The 18,453-nt window shown below is 41.5% G+C and overlaps 1 protein-coding gene and 1 long non-coding RNA gene across 4 annotated transcripts in view; one reads left to right on the forward strand and one right to left on the reverse strand.

The window, feature by feature from the left end:
* The window catches only part of PCSK5 (proprotein convertase subtilisin/kexin type 5), a 419,085-nt gene that overhangs the window by 100,506 nt on the left and 300,126 nt on the right, over positions 1-18,453 (reverse strand). The gene's annotated exons all lie outside the window — the stretch shown is intronic.
* The window catches only part of LOC128626053 (uncharacterized), a 47,509-nt gene continuing 29,449 nt past the window's right edge, over positions 394-18,453 (forward strand). Inside the window, exon 1 of the long non-coding RNA XR_008389928.1 lies at positions 394-565. This is a non-coding gene — a long non-coding RNA (uncharacterized LOC128626053). The remainder of the gene's footprint in view (positions 566-18,453) is intronic.

Consider the following 18,453-nt stretch of genomic DNA (forward strand, 5'->3'; position numbering starts at 1 on the left):
ATGGCAGAAATGTTCGTTGTGATGATCAGGAACTTTGAATGTGTCACCTTACTAATCCTCCCAAAATAATGTGGGATGGGGGCTTCAGCTCCATTTGGCCAAATAAGGAATTTAAACATCGAAATGATAACTCTCTGAGCGTCATTTGAACCCAGATTTGACTGGATTCCAAACTGTGCCTTTTCTACCACCCCGAGGAAACTTGATGAGTAAAAATTGGCTGCACGTGTTAGTAACAATGAGGCACCTGAAATTAATGACCCTGGAGGCTGAGAACACAATTCAGCCACAAGACGCAGCCCATGCAAATTAATCTTTATAATTGGCAGCTCCTGGGAGCCAGCCTCCCTGCACCAGAGCAGAAGCAGCTTTTTTGCTCTTCACTATGGAAAATTTCAGAGCCGCGGTGGCTGCTGAGGTCACTTGTCTGAAATAGGTGAATCCCTGTCAGAAGGGACATACAAGGTTCTCACCCCACAGAGCTTTTCTGAGAAGGTTTAAGCACATGGGATTCTTGGCCCCCTGTGAAGCGGCACTAAGCTTGGACTACCTGCTCCTCCTTCAGGTGAGCGCATGTCTGGGAGGGACTTTGCTTCCTTACCTGGCTGGCATTGGGACAACTTACACAATTTCTTCTCTCTCTCAGTGAGGGTGGAGCACACAAACAGGTGGAATGAAAATGGGTGCAGTGTCGTATGTTGTGAATGCGTGTGTGTTCTGTATTGGGGAGGGGTGGTTGTGTTGTTAGGCAAGAGGCCTGGGAACTCTGTATGTTAGAGAGAGAAAGTGTCTGGGGTGTTTTCTGGCCTGCCAACCTTTTCCCACACAGTTTGCATCATATCAGAACTTGAGACTCTGCCCACAGCATGGAGTGGGGGACCAGAACCTCATCTGGCACCACCTGAGAGAGAATGCCACTCCCTGCCCCCCTTACAGATTCCTCTCATTTGCACCATGTTTGGATGACCTTGGGCTGTCCTCTCTCCACTCAGAGAGGTGAGACGGGACCCAGGTAAAGTGCACTTATCTTAAACCAGGTGCCCTAGGTGTGGATCCCAGGGCTGCCTTGTGCTATTTCTGAGAACTTGCACAAGTTGTAAATAGCCTCTCTAAGCTTCAGTCCACTCATCTGTAAAATGAAAGTTATCATGGCTATGTCATAAAATTGCCAGAGGTATTAAATTACTTAACACGTGAAATGTGCTTTTTAAGATACTAGCACACAGTAAGTGCTTAATAGACGGTAGCTGTTGCTACGGCAGTGAGCACGAGCTGGCCCCTCGGGTAAGCTGCATGAGAGTGGAAGAGACCTAGAGAGGCATTCAAACCTCAGCTCGCTTCTTATTGTTCGGGTGGCTTTGCAAATTTATGTTGACTCCAAAGTTCTAGGTTCCCTGTTATTTTCCTGCCTATTATCAGATAATGTCCTTTTTTTATTGAGGTTGATTTAGAAATGATAGTAAATACAAATAAAATATCTGGAAAAGATTTTCTTTCTCTATAAGTGTTCAGTGACCACTGAGGATGGACTCCAATTTTATCAACCATTTCATTAACTTTTAAAAACTCAGCAGACAAGGCCCTCTGATTGGCACCAAAGTGCAGTCAGTTCTAGTCAGGAAAGTGACAACCCTCTGCCCTCGCACCCTCCTCCGTAAATCCACAATCCTAGATTTCTTAACTTGCTTAAAACTTATGGGCACCCCAAAGCAGTATTTGACAGAAAAGCAGGTCAGCTATTCCTTTATTGCCCAATATTATTCTGCTTGTGGCCTTATGGAGACATCTGTTAGGAATAATATAAAATTGCTTGTGACTCAAACTGGTCTTTACTCAGCTATTAACACACTGGTCAGGAAGTGATTCTGAATTAATTTTTATGACCTTGATATAAACCCAAGGAATGTCTCATAGACATTAATAATTTCATGAGACAATTCTTCCTCCATCAAAACATTCCAGAATGTTATGACTCAATGTGCTCTTCTCTTTCTTACCTTTCACCTTAATGCCTTGCTGTCTCCTGTAAATGCCCTTCCTGCATCCCTCCACCCCTCGTGTGCCAGCGGTTCTGTGGTGAAATTGCAGCCTCTGCATCCTTCTATCTAATGGAAATGAGAACTTCCAACCTAGTCTGAGAGAGGTCATGTCAAGAACAGAGGAAGACCCTGCACAACACCTTTGCATTCACCAGAGAGCAAAAATAGCTTTAGACAGTCTATAGGAGTCTCAAGAGCACTTCAATCCTTTGGCTAGAAGGTGGGCAAGTTAGTATTTGACTTCAAAGTCTCCTCCCTTGGACCTGATTTCCATCTTCCATAGCCAAGCCCACCCTAACCACACTCCCGGCATCTCCCTAGGGGGCTACTGTGCCTTCCTGCTCCAGTTACATTGCTGTCCTAGATGGCTCTTCAGTATCATTTCTCAGAAACAGGAAACCAAGGCAACCAGTCTTGATCCCATTTTAGGAGCCCTGTGCTCTCCGAGCCCAGCCAGTGGCTTAGGTGCGCAGCTGCCTTAGGCTGCAAGGTGGGGCTCAGTGTCTGGGACTGGGAAGCCTGCTACTTCCTGGAACCTCGGTTCCATGATCCCCCGCAGACAGAGCTGGTGGGTCAGCCTCTCCTCTTCTTCCCAAACTCCCTCCAGTGGCTGGCTGACCTGCTTTGACTCCTCCTTGCTTTCAAGGCTACTCTTGATATTCATCTTAACCACAAACCACATTTTACGTGGTGCGATGTGCCAGGGTCCCCAGTCCTCCCAGAGAGGGCCAGATCCCCTTTCTGCTGTTCCTAGTTGTCTAAAACAGGCAGGGACTGGCTGTGGAGAAGCTGTCTGTGGGCTTGGGAACTTCAACAGTCATTTCGCTTATGCAGTCATCTAGTGTAGGTTAGGTTGTAATTTTCTAAAGCTGAGTTTGTAAGAAGCCAACATGTTCTATGGGATAAAAACAAGCACTTACTACAGTAGCACAAATGATTGGCTGGCATGTGAAACTGCTGTAAGGAGCAGAGGCCAGAGAAAGATGTGTGGATAGCATTACAAGTCCAGGCCTTGGGTCAAAGATGAGGGAGCCTTTCCTGGAAAAAGTGGAGCTTTCTCATGCTTTCACGTTTAATTCTCAGAGCCAGCTGAGGGAGACGTACACTGCTCTCATTTTAAAGATGAAGAAGCTGAGTCCCCGGAACTTGAAATCACCTAAGGTCACCACATTAGGGGTATTAAGAACAGCTAACACTTATTCAGTCATGACGATAGGCTAGGAATTTTCCCAAGTGCTTTATTTGTATTGACTCACTCAGTCCTTACAATAATAACCCCCATGGGGGAAGGATGATTCTGGGTATAGCCGTTCTCTATCACCCTCATTTTCTGTTGAGAAAGTTGAGGCAGTGAGATATTAAGTAGCCTATTAAAGTCACCTAATTTGTGGCAGAGCTGGGACCTAGAGGACAGACTCCAAACTTTTGTTCTTTACCCCAGGTTTTGCTGCACTCCTTTTCTCAAAAAGATGGGCTTAGTCCAGGCTCAGGTAACCTTTAAGTGTCATGTGCCCTGTGCAGGAATAAGGGGGTAGGTAGGGTGAAATGATGTAATTCCAGACACCTCGGTCATGCAACTGGGAACGGTTGCTTCCCTACCATTTTCTGGGCATGGCGTGAGAGGAAGCTCAGTGTCTAGCCTTCATGAGAGAGAATAAGCTCACATAAAACACAAGGACCCCAAGCCAATGTAGAATCAAGTGTTCAGAATGTACTGATTGCCTAGCTGATAGTGCCCCTCCGTGAGGGCGGGGTTGTTTTGCGGGTCCCGTGGCCTTACTGCACAACTAGAAGATTGTTCCTAGACTTGTTTTGTGTTTTGGGGAGGAAGTTCATTAGAATTGGTTTTGTTGTTGTTGCATTGTAATAAAATTGACTTAGGCTTGAAAAAGACAGGCATATTATGGCTAAGGGGACGATGGGAGAAGTAGAGAGTATTTCCGGAGGAGGGAACAGAGAGAGCAAAGGTTTTGAGGCTGATGTCTCTGTGACTCAAACGACTCAACGACTTCAACGACTCTGTGACTCTGTGACTTGGTTGACTTAAGGAGAAACAGTTTGGGGGAAACAAAAGGGCATTTTTATACAGAGATGTAGATGGACCACGAAACATCAGACAGCATGTCAAATGGGTGTGGCTGGCCAAAGGGGGCCGTTGAAGATTCGGGAAGGCAGTCGCCAATGGGAGCAACTTTGGGGGAAGGTCACCCTGCTCAAGGGAGACGGGATGAATGGGAAGGGACAGTCCGAGAAGTCAGCTAGGAGATGGCTCCAGTGCCCCAGGCATGAGGGAATGGAGCTGCCGTGGTCAAAATGATGAAGACGGAGTGGCCCCCAGAAAAGAGCCACAGGATGTGAGGAGCGGATGGGTCTTAGAGCTCATCTCCTCTAACTGTCCCCTTCTCCCCTCCCAGGGATTGGGCATAGTTACGGGTTTCTAGTCCAGTGACTGCCCATGTTTGAATGAAAACAGAAAGGGACAGAGGGCTCATTTCCTCCTGTTATGTTTTTGGAAAACTCGGATTGTGAGAAATGTCTTTGTAGAAAGCCAAAATTGGCCTCCTAGTGAATTTCATACGTTGGTTATTTCAAAAGAAGAACCAGCTGCTCTGAAGAAAGCGGGTGATATTAATGGGAGTCGCGGAAAGAGAAGGCCTGGTTCCAAGGCTCCGACCTGGGTGGCTGTGACAGGTCAGGTTCACGTGGGGGCTTAGTCACTTCTGTGAAAAGGGGGATAGGATGTGTCCTATGTAGTTCTTTTTTCTGTTTGGAGGATCAAATGATGTGCCTTGTGAGCATGCTTTGTGAACTTTAAAATGCCTCATAAGTAAAAGATATGATAATGCTCCATAGGGGGGAGTGGTACAGTGGAGTGACAGAGAAACGTGGATCCAAATTCCAGCTCTGGCATCTTTTAGCTTTGTGCCTTGGGGCTCCTTCTGCAGTCCTCATTTCTGTAGCTGCAAGATGGGATAAGAACTGTCCTGCCTGAGAAAGCTGTAACTAAATCGACGACGTACTCATACTTGCAAGCACTTAGCACAGGGGCTGCCTGACATATAATTCATATGAATGAGTTCTGTTACTAATATTGATGAACAATGACTTCCTGCATACAGGGGATGAGGGGAGAAAGAGAAGCCAAATCCATGGACTTGAACTGGAGTGAATAAAGAAATGATGGCTTGAAAATGTGAGGGAAGTGGGTTGGGATGATCTGGCAGATGTTTTGAAATGGTGTGACTCCTTGCATAGTTCTGTATGTTTATGTACATGCCACAGGCAGTATTTTGACAGTGACTGTTTTGGGGGGTCCTGCTCAATGTCAAGCAGCTGTGTTCTCTCTCTGACACACATTTAATAAGAGTTGATGGAGTGAAGGAGAGTGTAGGCATTCACAGCCCATTCCGCCTAGAGCCCGTAAACAGTCGGGAGCTCTATGTGTTGTTGCCAGAGAGAGTGTCATGTTTAGATGCCAAGATGGTGAAAGAAATGTCATCACCTATGCATTCCTGTGGAGGGACCATCCCGTTCCTGGCCTGAATGACTATTTGGCAGAAAGTCATACATCTGTATACACTCAGATGCAGAATGAAGGTAAATTGTTACAAAACACTCTTATCACAGTGGTTTCAGCTGCTTACATGGAGTTTGCACCATTCTAAAAAATGCTTTCCTGTTAGTTACCAAATCTTAGGTGAAAGGTGGACTAGCATAAGCAGGAGAAAGGCACATGTGTTGGAGCAGAGCTGTGGCAGTTGCAGTGAGGAGTGTCCTTGTACCAACTACTGACTGCCTGGTAAGGTCTGAGTGCCCGTTTGATGTCTTTCACGTTCAGTTTCTTCAGCTGACTATTAAACGGCCACCCAGGAGATCCTCTCTTTATAGAAGAGGACGTTGGCGATGAGAGTTTACAGTTTGCCCCAAATCACACAAATTATCTTGTTTCCTCTTTGTGTCCAACTATGCCAAGGTGAATTATTCCCCCCATGTAATTATTTAGGGGAAGGTGCAGAGAGAAATAAAGACTAAGCAATACCCAGAGATGACAGAAACCCTGCCACTCTGAGTTGGCAAAGGACTCTGTACTAGAAGGATGTTGGCAGTAGCATTCAACTAAGTCTTCGCATGTGATAAACTTCTGGTTATTTATTCTGCTGTCACTTGTTTCTCTGCCTTCTATGAAGTGGTGATTTCTAAATAGCTCTTCCTGGTCCAGATCTGTCTCATGAGTTCAATTATTCTACATCCACTGCCCACTAGACTGTCCACTCAGATACTCCTCAGGTATCTCCAAGTCAACATGGCCAACAAGACTGATCTTTGTGCAGTACTGATACCTGTCCTGCACTCCCTGTCTGGGTTAGTACCACCACTCTCCAGTCAGGAGAGCCAGCATAGAAGCTCATCCTGTATCCCTCCCTCCTCACAGCGAATCCTTCTCAATTTCTGTTAATTCTCTCTCCTCATCCCCATCTTTAGCACGACCACATGACTTCCAGCCCAGTCTTGTCCATCCCGTGTGGTAAGTTTATCCTTCCAACTAGTCGCCTACACTCATTATCTGCCCCCACCCATAAGTCCTTTTCAAATTCAAATTTTATACTATTCTCTTACCTAAAATATTGCAGTATTGCTCTCTTAATACAGAATAAAGTTCCAAGGAACAACTTGCAAGAGCCATTAAGATTTGGCCCTTGCCTTGATGTCTAGCCTTCTCCCTTGCTTCCCACCTTGTGAGCAGTAGCAAACTCTTGGGGGCTCCTTCACACATCCTTTGGCCAAATCAGAGGGACCAGGTGACTGGGGAACTGACTCCCAGGAGTTTTCCTCAACCAGTGATGGGGATTTGGTGTATGAGCTCCATCGCCCCTCCAGTGAGAACTCTGAGGCCTGTGTTCTAGACCATTTTCCTGACTTGCCCCACAAGATGGAGCTGCAGTCACCCCCTTGGTAGCTGGGTCAACAACAGAACCTTTACCGGCTGACTTCTCTTTCTTCTCTCGTGTTCCTACTCCACTGTTTGCACTTTCTTTCATCTCCCAAATAAATCTCTTTGCACTTCTTTGTCTCCAGGCGGGCTCCTGGGGGACCAGCTAAGGCATGTACCTGTGCTCTGGCATTCCCTAGAGACGTCAGTGCCCCACGCCCCTCGTGGATTCTTTCACTTAGAATATCCGGTTGCTTTGTGCTTAGTCCCTTCTTTCTTCTCCCAGGAAACTTGTACTCATTATTGACTACTCAAGTTTGCCACCTCTATGAAGCTTTTCTTTTTTTTAAGTCTTTCCTACCATATCATTTTGCAGCTGAACTGATTTTTTTCTGGGCCCCACCGTGCTTCGTACATATTTTTTAAATTTATTCTACATATCAGCTTGTATTTCTGCCCACTTGTGCCTTTTTCACAGGACTAAATACATCTAGTCCGGTCAGGACTAATTTCTTTTGACCAGGACCACTACATGTCATGTGGTAAAGTGGCCAAAACATTTTGGTAAATAAATTAGATTGACATGTTTGGACTTACGGATGCAAAAAACCAAGTCACCTGATGCAGCAAGCTCCATGGAAGGGTATGAATCCATCTCACATATAATTACTGAGCAGTTACTGCATGGCAGACAACAGTCCAGGAATTTGGAATACAGTAACTCTTCCCTGGTGAATCTTACATTATAGTACAGGAAGTAGAGGGCAAGCCACAAGTACAATAGAATAGTCAATTTTATATAATAATGTGGTTAGAAGGTCATAAATTTCATGAGAGAGGCAAAGAGGGCAAGCCAATCAGGGAGTGTTGGTGAGGGGCGGTGATGAGAATGCAGATGGCAATAGGACCTAAGGAGAGGGTATGTGCACTAGGCTGCAGTTGTTCTGAAAGGTAGTTGACAAGGTTAATTACCAACATGCAATACAGTAATTTTGCTTCCAGGAACTAGATATGTGTACTTCAGAGCACACTAGTCCTATTCTAGGCTTGTAATACCCTTTGTTAAAAATGACCGCTTTCCTAGACATGTGCTCCCCAGGCAGATCGCCCGCTGAGAATCCACTTTTTAATGCAAAATGTCTTTCCAGCACAGAAGTGCACTGCCAGTTTGTTGAAGTTCATGGAGAGGATGGTATCAGTTGACAAGCATATTAGAGAAGGGTGCTATGTTTCATTCAGGAGGTGAAGCGGAGGGATGAGGCAGACTAGGGACTGTGCAGACTTTCTCAGCTAAAGTCACAGCAGTTACCGTCAATCTACTTTTCAACAAAACCACCCAGTTGGGAAAAACATTTTGCGTGAGCAATCAGAATGATTGAGCTCTACCAAATGCACTAACAGCTAATACAGTAAACTTACCATTTGAGCATTCTCATAAAGCCACAAATAGAGGATTAAATGAGATAATAAAATACAGGATTATTTTTAGGAGTGAATGATTTAAATAAGATTGACAGAGATTCTAAGGGAAATGGTGGCTAACTATAACGGGAGGCTCTAAAAATAAAATTCCGAAAACGTAAATCACAGAGAGGTTCTGGCTAAGGAAGAAAGACAAGAGGTACTTAGAGAAGCCAGTACCACTTCACAGAGAACGCTCGGCTGAGAGCTTGTTTAAACACAGGGCCCGGCAGAAGTAACGCCTGCTTGAGTGTGGGTGGTAGGGTGACATATGGGTGTAATAATTTATAGTTTTAATTGGAACATTTCACCTAAAATGTCATGGTATGCTTGAGTGTGACATTGTTATGTTACCGAATTACATGCTTATGATTTTTTAATAAAAATTTTATAATAAAAAAGAGGCGTTATTTGTGCTGGACTCTGTATCTGTCAGGAGGCCTGAGCTTTCAGGTTTTCCTGCTAGGAGCCCCACTACTGTGGGGGTACAGGGATGGGATATTGAAGAAAGCAGCTTAAACTTTTTCGTGGCTCCCTGGAGCACACGATACAATCCAGATCTTTTACCTGGCACAAGGGGCAGTTCCCAATCAGACCCCGGCCTGCACTGTTAGCACCCCCGCTAACCCTCCCTCCCCACCAACTCCCTGCAGCCAAGGCTGCAACAGAATGAAGTTGGCACTTTCTAGATGCTCCAGGCTCTCTCTCACCTTTCTGTCCATTTCCAGCCCCTCTTTCCAGCTCAGACCTTCTACTCCTGCCTCCTGCCCCAGGGCTGATGCATCCCTGTACCAGGGGTGTCCAACCCGCAGCCAGTGGGCTGCACATGGCCCAGGATGGCTATGAATGCAGCCAACACAGAATCATTATGAGGTTGGATGATTTAATAATTATTAGAACATTATGAGGTTTCTTTGTGATTACGTGTTGCAATGTATTTAATGTGTGGCCCAAGACCACTCTTTGTCCAGTGTGGTCCAGAGACGTCAAAAGGCTGGACACCCCTGCTAGACCGTTTAAACGCAGAGTATGTCCTCTCCAATTTGTTTTTGGAGCTCCTGTCGACACATCAGGGAATTTTCTCTCTAGCATTTATCTGTCTCTATTACAGCATAAAACCCATACAGGTTTTATGTACATCACCTCACTATAGTACATCAGCTCACAATACTTGACACATAGTGTTTAATAAAAGGTGAGTAAATGAAGAGTTAATGAGTTAATGTAAGATAAACGCAAGAGTAGCAGGGAGCATTTAACAATCCAGTGAACAATTCTTCAGTGATTTACAGTGTGCCACACAGCAACATCCTTATGAGGGTATATTGTTCTATTTTACTTAGGAAAAAAAAAGGTAGCTCAGTGGGTTAGATGCCCTGTGCAAATGTGATAGGCTGAATAGAGCTCCCAGAGACGTCCGGGTCCTCATCCCCGAGATCCGTGAGTGTTAACATTGTAGGTCAAAGGGAGTTTTGTCAACATGACTGAATTAAAGATCTTGAGATGGGGAGATAATCCTGGATTATTGGGGTGGGCTACTCATCCTTGTAAGAGAGGTAGAGGGAGATTTTACTATAAGAGGTGACATAAAGACCTCAGCAAAAAAAATTTCAAAATGCCACTGCTGGCTTTGAACTCGGAAGAAGAGGCCTCAGCCAAGGAGTTACCACTTAGCAGGAGCAGGAGCAGGAGCAGGAGCAGTGAATACAGTGCTAGGCACTGAAGGAGACAGATTCTTCCCCAGACACTCTGGGAGGGGGGACCTCGCAACACCTTCATTTCTACCCAGAGAGACCCATTACCTACTTTTGATCCCCAGAACTGTAAGACAATAAATATATATATATTGTTTTAAGCTACCACACATAGTCATCTGTTACAGCAGCCAAAGGAAACTAATACATCAAGATTCCAAATGCAAGTCAGAAAAAGAAGTCAGCTGATGTGTTGTCCTGAGCCAGGAACTCCCTTAGGAAGAGCTGTGTGGTTTTGAGTGAGTCTTTTAACCTCTTAGTTTCAGGGCAGAAGGCCACGTGGGGCTCCTTTCTTGCAGGACAGGTGTCAGGCAATAGCCTTGTTCCCTGTCTGTGAGGTGGGCTGAGGAGCACCTGATGCTTCTCTTAGCACTGCCCTGTAGGCAGGCAGTTCTGCAGAGAGGCAGCTGAAGGCTGAATTTGCTGTTTCCCGCCTCCCACGCAAGTATCCCAGAGTGGCCCTGCCAGGGAGAGTGACTCAGAGCATCCTGCAGCCCTGAGAGAGTGGGAACAAGGTATGGGGCCAGGAAAGGGGTTCCCTCAGGACTTTGTATTCACCCACGTGCAGCTCCATGCATCCTTGCGACGGTACTATTATTACTTTTTTTTTTAATAGATGAGGAAAGTGAGTGTTAGAGAGATGAAATTAGTTTTTAAAGGTTACATGGTAATTGACTAAGCTGGGACTGGAACCCAGGTCTTTCTAGTCATAGACAAGCTCTTTGCCTAACATCAGTGTTAGTGGTTCTCAAGGTGGACCAGCAGCATCAGCCTCACCTAGGAATTTATTAGAAATGTAAATTCATAGCTTCCACCTTGAACCTACTGAATCAGAAACTCTGGGGTTGGCGTGGAGGGCAGGAATCTGTTTGGACACATTCTCTGAGTGATTGTGAGGCACACACAGGTTTGAGAGCCTCTGTTTTAGGCTGTTCTTCTTAGAGTCCTTTAGAAGGACAAGTATCTTCTTGGCCCAGGCTCAGGACGCTTGCTATTTTGAGTCACCACTTAGCATGAGCAGTAGCAGGTGGCCAATGTGCACAGACACTCCAGACTTGACCTCCTGAATGGTGGCTGTGGCATAAGGCCTTTTGATCACGGGTGTAGGAGAGAGGAGGAGGAATCCAGCCCAGGGTCAGAAATTCTGCTGACTGCCAAGAGTGGGTTTAATATGGAACACTTAGTGAGACACAGAACAACATCATCTCTGTTCTATTTTAAAGTTGTCTGATAATTAGTCCGAGAGAGCAAAAGGCGACTGAGGTTGTTTCTGCTGACATCATTAACTACATTTTGAAAGCACCTGCCTCGATCTACAATTTTCGGTGCTTATATATGGTCCCTGTGTTCTTGCAGCTTATGAGGCAGAGAGAATGAACCGCCACCATCAGAAACCCAGAGAACACGGAGCACAGAATGGGGCAGGGCCTGATGAGGTTCTGGAGGAGGGCGTTGGGCCTCCAGGTCTTTCTGGTTTCCTGAAGGAGTTAGTGAGTTTGGACTTTGCTGAATGATGTATTTATCAGCTTTCTCTCTGGCACTGATATCAGAGGTTGAGTGGCCGCAGTCCTCCCCCAAGAAGCTCTCCATGGTCTGCGAATGTCTGGCTACCTCCTCACACCATGTTGTGAGGGAACCGCATCGATGGTCTTCATTGTGTTTTACTCCCGCAGAGCTGGGGTGGGAGGTGGCAGGCAGACTTAGGGACAAAGCACAGTGAGGTCTAATCAAGTAGTGGGATCGGGTCAAACTAAGGTGTATGTGTTTTGGTGGGAAAAAGTGTCAAGATAAAATCTTTCTGTGCAGTAGCTCTAAAGAAATAGTAGATATTGAGAGGTGAGGATGTGGAAACACTATTTTTCAGCTTCTGGTTTTACATAGTCCTTGAGACATGTATTTTGACACAACACCCTTGCCTGTGGTCGCTCCTCTCACTCAGCTGCTTTCAACATAGTTTTCAGTGTGCAGGCAAAGGTGACACCAACTCAACAGTTATACAGCCTGCAACATGAAGTTTTTAAAAATATTTTATTCATTTATTTACTTACTTATTAGAGAAGGGAAGGGAGGGAGAGGGAGAGAAACATCAATGTCTGAGAGAAACATGAACCAATTGCCTCTCGCTGGCCCCCAACTGGGGACCTGGCCCCAAACTCAGGCATGTGCCCTGACCAGGAATTGAACCAGCAGCCTTTCAGTTCTTGGGATGGTGCTCAGTCCACTGAGCCACTTCAGCCAGGGCATTGTGTCTTTTTGGTAATAGCCATTCTAACAGGCGTGCTGTGATAGCTCATGTGGTAATGATTTGCATTTTTCCAATTTGTGGTACTAAGCACTGTTTTTTTTTTTTGCATCTGTTTGTATGTGTGTCTTCTTTGGAAAAATGTCTGTCAGCATCTTCTACCCATTTTTAAATCAGATTGTGAGTTTTTTTGTTATTGTATGAGTTTTTAAATATTTGGGATATTAACCATGATTTGCAAGTATTTTCTCTCATTGGGTATGTTGCCTTTTATTGGTCTACTTGTTTATTTTTGCTTGTATTGTCTTTGCTTGGTGTCAGATTCAAAAAAATGTCAAGAAGCCATTATGACTTATGTTTTTTCTATAAGTTTTATCTTTTTATACATTTTAGAAAAAATTTCAATTATACTTGACATACAATACTACATTAGTTTCAGGTATACAACATAGTGATTAAACATTTATATAACTTATGAAATGATCACCCTAATAAAGCTAGTGCCCTCCTGACCCCATCCCACAGTAACATTGACTGCATCCCCTATGCTGTCCTTGACATCCCCATGACTGTTTTTATAACTGGCAATTTGTGCATTTTAATCCATTTCTTTTTATTATCCCCCATCCCACCTCACCAACCCTTCCATCTGGAAACTTTCTGTTTTTTCTTATATCTATGCTTTGTTTGTTATTTTGTTTACTTTGCTATTTAGATTCTATATGTAATGAAAGCATATGGTTTTTCTTTCTCTGACTTATTTTAGTTAATATAATACCTCCTAGATCTCTCCATGTTGTTGTAAATGGCAAGATTTCATTTTTTATTATGACTGAGTAATATTCCATAGGGTATATACACTACTTTTCTTTATCCATAAATTTATCAATGAACATGTGGGTTGCTTCCATATCTTGGTATTTGTAAATAAGGCTGCAATGGACATAGGGGTGCATATATCTTTTTTAAATTAGTGTTTGGGGTTTCTTCAGATAAATACCCAGAAGTAGAATTCCTAGGTGATATGGTGTTCTATTTTGAATTTTTTGAGGAATGTCCATATTGTTTTCTGTAGTGGCTGAATCGGTGTTCAATCCCACCATCAGTGTACATTTGTTTGTTGGTTTATTGATAATAGCCTTTTTGACACATATGAGGTGATAACTCTTTCTGGTTTTAATTTGCATTTCCATGATGGTTACTGGTATTGAGCATCTTTCCATGTGTCTATTGGCCATCTGTATATCCATTTTTAGAAAAATGTAAATTCAGGTTTTCCTCCCATTATTTAATTGCATTGGGTTTTGTTGCTGCTGTTGTATGAGTTCCTTATCTATTTTTGATATTAGCCTCAAATAGGATAGATATATCATGGGAGAATATCTTCTTCTAATCAGTAGGTGTCTTTTCATTTTTTGATGGTTTCCTTCATTGTGCAAAAGTTTTTAGTTTGATGTAGTCCCATTTGTTTATATTTACTTCAGTTTTTCTTACCTGAGATGATATATTCAAATATTACTAAGAGTGACGTCAAAGAGTTTTTACTGCCTTTGTTTTCTTCTAGGAGTTTATGGTTTGGGGTCTTAAATATTTAAGTCTTTATTTTGAATTTGGTCTTGTATGTGGTGTAAGAAAGTGCATTCTTTTGAATGTACTTGTTTAGTTTTCCCAACAGTATTTATTGAAGAGACTTTTATGTCATTGTATATTCTTGCCTCCTTTATCACAGATTAATTGACCGTACCGGCATGGGTTTATTTCTGGGTTCTCTATTCTGTTCCATTGACCTATGTGTCTATTTTTATGTCAGTACCATGCTGTTTTGATTACTATAGATTTGTAATGTAGTTTGATATCAGGTAGCATGATGCTTGTAGCTTTGTTCTTTTTCTCAGTATTGCTTTGGCTATTCATGGTCTCTTGTGGCTTCATGTAAATATTTGTTCTAGGATTAATTAGAACTAGGATTATTTGTTCTAGTTCTATGTAAAATGCCATTGGAATTTTGATTGAGATTGCTTTGAATCTGTAGATTACTTTGTAAGGAAGTATGTACATTTTTACAATGTTAATTCCTATCCATGAGCACGGTATATCTTTTCATTTACTTGTATCTTCCTCAGTTTCTTTCTTCATTGTCTATAGTTTTCCAGGTTTGGGTCTTTCACCTACTTGGTTAAATTTATTCCTAGGCATTTTATTCTTTTTGTATGCAGTTGTAAATAGGATTGTTTTCTTAATTTCTCTTTCTGATAGTTATTGGTATATAAAAACAAACAATATCTTTTTTTTTAAGATTTTATTTATTTATCTTTAGAGGGGAAGGGAAGGAGAGAGGGAGAGAAATATCAATGTGTGGTTGCCTCTTGTGTGTCCCCGGCTGGGAACCGGCCTGCAACCCAGGCATGTGCCCTGACCGGGAATTGAACCTTGATACTCTGGTTCGGAGGCCCGCGCTCAATCCACTGAGCTACACCAGCCAGGGCAATATCTTAATATTCTTTATCTTGCTTCTTTACTGAATTCATTTATCAGTTCTATTTTTTTGGTGGATTCTTTAGGGTTCTCTCCATATAGTATTACATCTGCACATAATGAGTTTTACTTCTTCCTTTCCAATTTGGATGTCTTTTATTTCTTTTTCTTGTCTGATGCTGTGGCTAGGACTTCAGTACTATGTTGATTAAAGGTGGTGACAGTGGATGTTCTTGTCCTGTTCTGAATCTTAAAGAAAAAGCTTTCAGCTTTTCAGCACACTACCATTGAGTATGATATTAGCTGTGCATTTGTTATATATGGTCTTTATTATGTTGAGTTATGTTTCCCCTATTCCCACTTTACTGAGAGTTTTTATCATAAATGGATGCTAGATTTTGTTAAATGCTTTTGCTGTATCTATTGATCATGATTTTTATCCTTCATTTTATGTGGTGTATCACACCAATTGATTTGTGGATATTGAACCAACCTTGCATCCCTGGAATAAATTACACATGACCATGGTATATGACCTTTCTAATGTATTGTTGAATTCAGTTTGCTAACATTTTGTTGAGGATTTTTACATCTATGTTAATCAGGGATATTGGCTTATGATTTTCTTTTTTCTTTTGTAATGTCTTTGGTCCTGGTTTCAGAGTAGTGCTGGCCTCATAAAATGAGCTTGCAAACCTTCCTTCCTCTTCAATTTTTGTAATAGTTTGAGAAGGATAGATATTAATTTTTTTGAATGTTAGGCAGAATTCATCTGTGAAGCCATCTAGTCCAGGACTTTTGTTTTGGGGGAAGTCTTTTGACTACTGATTTGATTTTGTTAGTAGTTAATGGTCTGTTCAGATTCTTTGTTTCATCCTGATTCAATCTTGGAAGATTGGTTTGTTCCTAGGAATTTATCCACTTCCTCCAGATTCTCCAATTTGATGGCATTGTTTAGTATTTCCAAATAATCCTTTGTATTTCTGTGGTATTGGTTGTCACTTGTGTTTCATTTTGATATTATTTATTTGGGCCCTACTTTTTCTTTTCTTGATGTCTTGCTAAAGGTTTATCAATCTTTTCGAAGAACCACCTCTTAGTTTCATTGATGTTTTCTATTTTTTAAGATTTTATTTTATATATTTCTGTTCTGATCTTTAATATTTTCTTTTTCCTACTCACATTGGTAATTTTTTCTTGTTCTTTTACTGGTTACTAGAGTAAAGTTAGAGTGTTTATTTGACATTTTTCTGGTTTCTTGAGGTAGCCCAATGTATTACTGTAAATATCCCTTTAAGAACTGCTTTAATGGTGTTATGGATTTTGTGTCATTGTGTCTTCATTTTCATTTGTCTTGAGGTGTCCTATGATTTCTTTCTTGATGCCGTGGCTAACCCATTCATTCACTAGTTGCATGTTATTTCCCTTCATGTGTTTGTGTGTGTGTTCAGTTTTCTTCTTGCAGTTGATTACTAGTTTTATATCATTGTGGTCAGGGAAGATGCTTGGTATGATTTCAGTCTTAAATTTATTGAGACTTGTTTTCTGGACTCAATGTGGTCTGTCTGGAAAATGGTCCATGCGTACTTGAAAAGAATGTATATTCTGCTTTTGGGTGAAATGTCCTAAAAGTATCAATGAATTCCATCTGGTTTAATATATCATTTAAGGCTCCTGTTTCCTTGTTGATTTTTTGTTTGGATGATCTATCCACTGATGTCAATGGGGTGTTAAAGTCCCCTACTTAGACTGTATTACCGTCTCTCCCTTTATGACCATATATATTTTCTTATATTTAGGTGCTCCTATATTGGGTATGTGATGTCCACAAGGGTTTTATCTTCTTGTTGGATTACTCCCTTTATCATTATGAGATGCCCTTCATCTCTTGTTGTAGGCAATGTTTTATAATCTGTTGTGTGATTGCTGAGGGGCTGGGGTATAAGGAGACTAAATGGTAATGGAAAAAACACAATAAATATTATACAAAAAAGTCTATTGTGTGTGATGTAAGTATTGCTATCCCATCTTTTTCATTTCCATTTGCATGAAATATATTTTCTATCCCTCTGTGTCATTCAATCTAAAGTGGGGCTCTTGTAGGCAGCATATGTATGGGTTTTGTTTTTTATCCATTCAGCCATCCAGTATCTTTTGATTAGAGTATTTACTCTTAAAGTAATGATTGGTTGTTATGTACTTACTGCCATTTTATTTATTGTTTTCTGATTGTTTTTATAGTCTTCTCCTTCTACTCTTACTCTCTTTTATATGTTGCTGACTTTCTATAGTGTTATGTTTGGATTCCTTTCTCTTTATTTCTTGTATATGTCTTACAGATTTTTTAAGTATATACATGATTACCATGTGCTTCACATGTATACCAAGCTTTATTTATAGAAGTGTATTTTTAAGTTGATGGTTGCTTACATTTGAATACATTTTAAAGGCACTACCATTTTTACTCACCCCCTCTACATTTGTATTTGTCATTTTTTACTTTTCTGTATGTTGTATGTGGCTTTTAATTTGTTGTAACTACATGAGATCCTCCTTATTTGTCTTTCAACCTTTGTATTAGTTTTATAGTTCTTTGGTCCACTGCTTTTTACTAAATGTTTACTTTTGTCACTGAGAATTTTTCTTTGTTATATTGTCATATTCATATTTTATCTTTTCTTCTAAAATAAGTTCCTCTAATATTTCTCATAATACTGGTTTAGTGGTGATAAACTTATTTATCTTTTTATTGTCTGCAAAGCTTTTATATCCTCTTTAATTCTAAATGATAACCTTGCTGGGTAGAATATTCTTGGCTGTAGGTTTTTGCCTTTCATCACTTTTAATATTTTGTGCCATTTCCTGATGGCCTGCAAAGTTTCTTTTGAGAAATCAGCAGATAGCCTTATGTGAGTCTCCTTGTACACAGTGAACTGTTTTTTCTTTCTAGATTCTTTAGATTCTTTAACCTTTGGGATTTTAATTATGGTGTGTTTTGTTGTGGGCCTCTTTGGGTTCATCTTGTTGGGGATTGTCTGCACTTCCTGGACTTGTATTTCTATTTAATTTACCAGCTTAGGGAAGTTTTCAGTCACAGTTTCTACAAATGGGTTTTAAATTTTGTGTGGTCTCACTTCTTCCTCTGGTACCCCTATGATGCACAGTACGTACTCAATGTACTTGATGTTGCTCCAGAGATCCCTTAAACAAACCTCATTTGTTGGATTTTTTTTATCCTATTCAATTGGGTGTTTTCCACTACTTTGTCTTCCAGATCTCTGATTCAATCATCTGCATTATCTCATATGCTGTTGTTTCTCTTTACTATATTCTTCAATGCATTTATTAGATTCTTCATTTCTGATTGGTTCTTTTTGTTTTATATCTTCTTTATTATATTTTATATATCTTTGTGCAAGATATCACTGAGGTCATCTATATTTCCCCTACATCCATCCTTATAACCAGTGTTTTGAACCCTGTATCTGGTAGATGGCTTGACTACATTTAATTTAATTCTTTTTCTGGTTTTTTTTTTTTTTTGTCCTGTTC

Source organism: Artibeus jamaicensis, unplaced genomic scaffold (genome assembly GCF_021234435.1).
Source record: "Artibeus jamaicensis isolate MK-2021 breed Jamaican fruit bat unplaced genomic scaffold, CSHL_Jam_final scaffold_1964, whole genome shotgun sequence".
Classification (NCBI taxonomy): Eukaryota; Metazoa; Chordata; class Mammalia; order Chiroptera; family Phyllostomidae; genus Artibeus; species Artibeus jamaicensis.